This window comes from Stegostoma tigrinum, chromosome 8 (genome assembly GCF_030684315.1).
Source record: "Stegostoma tigrinum isolate sSteTig4 chromosome 8, sSteTig4.hap1, whole genome shotgun sequence".
NCBI classification, from domain to species: domain Eukaryota; kingdom Metazoa; phylum Chordata; class Chondrichthyes; order Orectolobiformes; family Stegostomatidae; genus Stegostoma; species Stegostoma tigrinum.
In genome coordinates this window covers 57,609,887-57,617,398 of record NC_081361.1, presented here as the reverse complement: position 1 = coordinate 57,617,398, position 7,512 = coordinate 57,609,887, and positions in this window count along the sequence as shown.

Genomic DNA, 7,512 nt, shown 5'->3' with positions numbered 1-7,512 from the left:
TCATTTGTGACTGGCTGTTCTTTCTGAAACTGCCTTGCAGATGAAGGATGACTGAAGCAGGGGAAATGTGGTTACACCTTCTTCAAGAAAGGGAAGGCTGCTGATAAGTACAGAATATATGGTGTTAGATTCTCCATGAAGAACCAGCTTTGAGCTTCCTGTGGGGAACGACTCATAACTATCAGCTTGATGTTCACTAACAGTGATGCAGTTGTAAGCACTTATGCCCCAATCCTTAATGCGGAGCAGGAAGTAAAGGAGGCTTTTTATGTCAACCTTGACACACTGTTGCAAAGCCAAAAGAAGGGCCTATGCCAAAGACAAGGCTGATGTCCAGATGAGAGATAGGGACCTTAAAAGTAAAATATTGGACTGATAAGGCCTCGGAAATCCAGCAGTTGGCAAATTCCCGCGACAGAAGAGGCTTCTGCAGAGCCACCAAGTCAATATGTGGCCCAAGTTGCCGGGTCTAAATCCCTGTGCCCTAAGCATGGACAAAAACTGCTGAAGGTCAATGAGGCAATAAACATCTATTGGAGAGAGCATTTCCAAGAGCTCTTCAACTGTAATACCAATGTTAAGCTGGAAATCATGAAACAAATCCCCCTGGAGATCTGTGCAAGGTGACATTGGAGAACCTTCCAACACAACTGAAATATAAAATGCTGTAAGGAGCCGAATAAACAACAAAGTTGCTGGTCTTGATGGGATTCATGCAGAGATCCTAAGGGAAGATGGCCCACAGTTCCATAAACATATACATGCTTAATTCTTGAAAATTTGGCTCAAAGAATAACTCCCCTCAGAGTTCATTAAAGCTCTGATTGTGACCATATTCAAAAAGGTTGACAAGGCTGATTGTGGGAACTGCAGAGATGTCTCCCTTCAGTCAACCACTGGCAAAGTACTTGCGTTTGTCTCTTGTGCAAGAAGTGACTCTTACGCATGGAGAGACAGAACATCAGGGAGGCTCACTCACTATCACCTCCAAATACTATTACCACTAACCAGTGCTCACACTTCAATAGAATCTATGGATCCTGGACTGGCATCTTCAGCCATCTGAAGACCCATATATAGATGCCATTAAAGAGGACAATCATACTTGATCTGAGTTATTGCTGATACATTTGTAGTGTTAATAAGATACATTTTGGTAACTGTAACAGGCAAAAGAATAATGCAATGGTTTTGATCATGGATTGTCAGGAAGGTTGGCATGAATTTAGGAGATATATGTATGCGCACAGACTTCAGAAAGGAAAGGTGAATTAAACTATGAACAAGAGTAAGCCCCTCCATGCTATAAGATCATGTCCATTTTGATTTGAAGCTCAATATCACAGATTCTTTCTGTAAGGCACCAGATTCAAATTGACATCAGGAAAAACTGGATATGTGCTTCAACATTTGCAAAACCAATTGGATAACTTTCTTCAAGGTGAGCAGTGGGCACTGCTCTTTCATCACTAATGACAAAGGTTGGGATTATGTCTATTGACCTTCTTAACCAGTTATCAGCACCTGAATATCAGTACCATTACACAGAACATAGAACAGAGAACAGTACAGCACAGAACAGGCCCTTCAGCCCACGATGTTGTGCCGACCATTGACCCTCATGTATGCACCCTCAAATTTCTGTGACCATATGCATGTCCAGCAGTCTCTTAAATGTCCCCAATGACCCTGCTTCCACAACTGCTGCTGGCAATGCATTCCATGTTCTCACAACTCTCTGTGTAAAGAACCCGCCTCTGACATCCCCTCTATACTTTCCTCCAACCAGCTTAAAACTATGACCCCTCGTGTTAGCCATTTCTGCCCTGGGAAATAGCCTCTTGCTATCAACTCTATCTATGCCTCTCATTACCTTGTAAACCTCAATTAGGTCCCCTGTCCTCCTCCTTTTCTCCAATGAAAAAAGTCCGAGCTCAGTCAACCTCTCTTCATAAGATAAGCCCTCCAGTTCAGGCAGCATCCTGGTAAACCTCCTCTGAACCCTTTCCAAAGCATCCACATCTTTCCTATAATAGGGCGACCAGAACTGGATGCAGTATTCCAAGTGCGGTCTAACCAAAGTTTTATAGAGCTGCAACAAGATCTCACGACTCTTAAACTCAATCCCCCTGCTAATAAAAGCCAAAACACCATATGCTTTCTTAACAATCCTGTCCACTTGGGTGGCCATTTTAAGGGATCTATGTATCTGCACACCAAGATCCCTCTGTTCCTCCACACTGCCAAGAATCCTATCCTTAATCCTGTACTCAGCTTTCAAATTCGACCTTCCAAAATGCATCACCTCACATTTATCCAGGTTGAACTCCATCTGCCACCTCTCAGCCCATCTCTACACTACATGTTCAAAGTTTTTGCCATTTCAATCACCAGCAGTCCCATAACTTCAGTGATAGCCACTGGCAATGCACATCCACCTGTTCCACTGGGTAGGAGGCCCTGTTCCAGGAGGATGCAGTTATCAGCAGCAATTTGCTATAAAGCCTCAGGATCCTGAAACTCTGGTACATGAATCTATCAAGCGAACAACAAAAATTGTGTCAGGGATTTGTATTCTTCTTCAACCTGTGTCCATCTCTTTTGTCCTGCGGAATGGCATGCAAGCTGAGGAGAAAAGACATGGTGCTCTAGTTGGTTTTGCACCTGACTCAGGAAGGAAAAACAGTTAAAAATAAATTAGATACTTGAACTTAGACTTACTGATCTGATTCATCTCTTAAATCTTGAAGTATACAAGATCAGTCAGACCAACATGTGTCATTTGCCAGTTTAACTGTTTTCCCTTCTGACAATGCTATTGGTGTTGGTGTTGCTTATCAGAGGAAAGGTAAAATTTCATCACCTGCTCCCATTCTGCAGAGCAGGCTGACAAGGGCAATGTGAGTAGGAGAGGTCACGTTGTGGCTGCTCAGGATGTTGATTCAGCCATTTTTGGAACGCTGCATTGAGCTCTGGTCTCCCTGCTATAGGAACGATGTTGTGAAACTCAAAAGGTTTCAGGAAAGATTTACAAGGATGTTGCCAGGGTTGGAGGGTTTGAACTATAGGGAGAGGTTGAATGGGCTAGGGATACTTTCCCTGGAGCATTGGAGGCTGAGGGGTGACCTTATAAAGATTTATAAAATTATAATGGGCATAGATTGTGTGAATAGCCAAGGTCTTTTCGCCAGGGTAGGGGAGCCCAAAACTAGAGGGCATAGATTTAAGGTAAGAGGGGAAAGATTTAAAAGAGACCTAGGTGACAATATTTTGCCACAGAGGGTGGTGCATGAATAGAATGAACTATCAGAGGAGGTGGTGAGGACTGATACAGTTACAACATTTAAAAGGCATCTCAATGGACACATTTAGAGGAATATGGGTTGAATGCTGGCAAATGGGACTAGATCAGTTTAGAATATCAGGTTGGTATGGATGGGTTGGACCGAAGGGTCTGTTTCTGTGTTGTACATCCCTATGAATCGAAGTGAACTGATCTCCAAGAAGTTAGAAATCACCTGTCAAGTAGAAAGAACAAACTCTCATAAGAAGTGCAATGAGCAGTATCTCTCAGCATGGCTGAAACTGTTTATTTTGACTGTTTGAAGCCTTCCTAGCCTGTCATTTTTATTGAAGTTGCACATTCATAATATATTATGATCAGCTAAACCTAATAAACTGCAGACAGCTCAGGAAACCCAAGTGCTGGCTGTTAAAACAGAAAGTGACATGAAAGACTTAGCTGCCCTTTTGAATATTTTAGTCTCTTACCTGACAGGTTCACAGAGGCTCTTTAGTCACCCACAAACCTGAACAAGTCGAAGCTAGAAATATGTGGGTTCATACTGCATTCCCAACTTGACACCATTTTTTGGGGGCTTTAATCTTCCTTGAGTGATCTCCCAGGCTGAATCTGATCCCATTTCCTCTTGGCATTTAATATTCTGTCATATTTCTCTCATGCAGACACAAATAACTGAAGCATAATACTGCTATAGTTCTTTTCCACAACACTGCTGGCATTGGTTGGAAAACTGTCATTTCGCCAAATGCCCTGACACCAACATGACTGAGGTGAAAGCCTCATTAATCCTGTTCCTGCAATAACATAGGTGTCCAGCTCCATTCACAACTCCTCAGAAACTGAAGAAGAACATGCCTATATTCAACAAGACTTGACGACATTCACATTTGGGTTGATCGATGGCAAGTAAAAATGATTACTTGACCAGCTGAATAAATAGTGTTTACACAAGAGGTTGGATATTCTGTGACAGATGACTTACCAGCTGATTCTCTAAAGCCTGCTCAGCATCAATTAGGTACAAGCCAGTAGTGTGATGACAAATACTCTCCACTTGCCTGTATGAGGGCGCAGTTCCACAATCACTCAAGAAGTTTGACACATCCCAAACAAAGTAGCCAGATCAATCAGAATCCTATTCACCATCTTAAACATTCACTCCTTCCACCATTGGCATAGGATGGTTGCAGTGTGTACTGTACACCAGACTCACTGCAACAATTCATTAAGGTTCATGCGACAACACCATTCAAACATGTAACCAATTAACAATAAGGACAGGGACAGCAGATGCATGGAACTTCCACCACACCTATGTTCCCCATCAAGCTACATACCATCCTGACTTGGAATTATCATTATTCCTCACTGTCACTGAGTCAAAATGCTAGTACTGCCTCTTTAATAGCAAGGTGGGAGTACCTTCATCATATGGCCTTCATTACCGATGCAAGGGCAAAGTAGTACCCAACAAATTCAGTAAAAGAAGTAATGTCCTCACTAGTAATGCCTGCATCCCATTAATGATTTAAACAATCTGTTATATGAACTGACCTCACATTATAGTGTAACACAATAATTGGTCTGATTGGGTATTGCTGCTTAAGTCAAGACAAACCCACGTATTGTTTAATAATGGCTTTGGTAATATCAGTTGTCAATTTTTCTGAGACTATCAGTCTGAGACTGTCTGATTTTTTGCTTATCTCAGTAAACAAATATTATTTTACTCAAGTCTACTCTCTTCACTCAGAGAACTAGAAAATATGGCCCTGAGTTCCTCATGTTTTCTTCTTATAAACTTTAGACCAATATCTATTCATATTGATGTCTGTTTCCCATTTGGTGTATATCCTTGCTATGGTAATTAACTGGCATCAACCTGGTTAGAATGAGCCCAGCTTGGCTGAAACCACATTAATGAATGCATATGTCAGCACACTTCATTACACATTTTAAATTTTCAAGGATCCTGTACCAGAAACACTTCTAAGCGAATGTGAGATTAAACAAAATTGATTTTCTACCGCTGTTTTAGCTGGAAGCTGGGTAACTGTGTGTGGTCTTTATACTGCTTTCTTCCTTCTCATGTTTAACAATAAATCAGAAAGTTAGTCATTACCTGGGGATTACAATTATACTGAGCAGTTATTTATCTTTTTCTTTAGCTGAGATGCAGAACTCTGGGATGTATATTTAGATTAGTCTTTTAGTTAAACAGACACAGTAGGATCGTGATACATATTGGTATTATCATTCCCTTCTGACTTAAAAATGAATATATTTCCCTTGTTCCTGAAGGGGCTGCATCAGTGCCACTTAAGTAGGGTCTTTGAACTTTGAATAATGTTTCCGTTTAGAACAGAAATGGATTTGCACAGTTTCTGAACTGTGTTTAAGAACTGTGCCTGTTTCTGAAGAGCAGCCTGTTAAAATAAAACATGAGCTGAATTGAGAATTGATGCATGAAATCATTGAGGAACAGAAACACATAAGAAACAACTGTGGTCTGTGTGATGAGTTTGGTAATCTCAGCCAGGATAACATTTGGACTGCTACAATTCGCGTTAACAGCCTTGGACTTGTGAAGGAAAGAAGTATCAGACATGGTTTCCATGACTGATCACGACAGACTAGCACACACAAAATGTGCCTGTGGTGGGTATAAGGTGAATCCAGGAATGAACGTGGTTCTGATGCTTAATGGGTCAAATAGTGTTTTTTGTTTTTTGGTCAAGTGGGCAAAATACCAGTGGACAAGCAGTGCTGAAGGAAATATATCCCATCTTTAGTCTGCACCTTCAGGAGAGGGCAAGAAGTTGAAAATAAAAATTCTTAAAGGGGGAGACAGACTAACTAATAATTTGCATAAAATTGCTGAATAGAAAAGGCCACAACAGTTTAAATATATTTTCGTAAATATAATAATACAGAATTCATAAGTTGGGCAGTTAGGTGCTAATCAACTGTACTGACCTGTTGACTGATTTGATTACAATCAATGTAATGTTTTAGTCTGCAGTTTGTTGATGATACTAAGATTATTTATACGTGGGATCTTGTTGTCTTGTCCCTTATAGCCTCCAGCTCCATGAACAGCTCCTTGACTGTTTTCACAGAAGTATTCACGCATATAAACCACTCACCAAGAAAATAATTTTCAAGTCCTAAAGGATTGTCAGTGCAAATGCATATCATGAAGACATGCATCAGTATGACTTATCAGGATCATTTTAAAACAGGGGAAAGGGAATCGTGGCAATATTTATAAACAAGCAGAGAAGGCTTCTCTGTCTTATTTTTCTGGAAATGGATTATCTCCTCATGTTCATTCCCAACACATGGAACCCCAAAGCTATCTCTTTCCCACACCTTGCTTCTTGTACGGATTCTGTTCCATTCTCCCATTATCCCCATCTCATAGAACATAGAACATTACAGCACAGTACAGGCCCTTCGGCCCTCGATGTTGTGTCAACCTGTCATACCGATCTGAAGCCCATCTAACCTACACTATTCCATGTACGTCCATATGCTCATCCAATGACGACTTAAATGCACCTAAAGCTGGCGAATCTACAACCGTTACAGGCAAAGCGTTCCATTCCCTTACTACTCTCTGAGTAGAGAAACTACCTCTGACATCTGTCCTATATCTTTCACCCCTCAATTTAAAGCTATGCCCCCTCGTGCTCACCGTCACCATCCTAGGAAAAAGGCTCTCCCTATCCACCCTAACTAACCCTCTGATTATTTTATAAGTTTCAATTAAGTCACCTCTCAACCTTCTTTTCTCTAATGAAAACAGCCTCAAGTCCATCAGCCTTTCCTCGTAAGACCTTTCCTCCATACCAGGCAACATCCTAGTAAATCTCCTCTGCACCCTTTCCAAAGCTTCCACATCCTTCTTATAATGCGGTGACCAGAACTGGACGCAATACTCCAAGTGCGGCCGCACCAGAATTTTGTACAGCTGCAGCATAACCTCTTAGTTCCGGAACTCGATCCCTCTATTAATAAAAACTAAAACACTGTCTGCCTTCTTAACAGCCCTGTCAACCTGGGTGGCAACTTTCAATGATCTGTGTACATGGACACTGAGATGTCTCTGCTCATCTACACTACTAAGAATCATACCATTAGCCCAGTACTTTGCCTTCCGGTTACTCCTACCAAAGTGCATCACCTCACACTTGTCTGCACTAAAC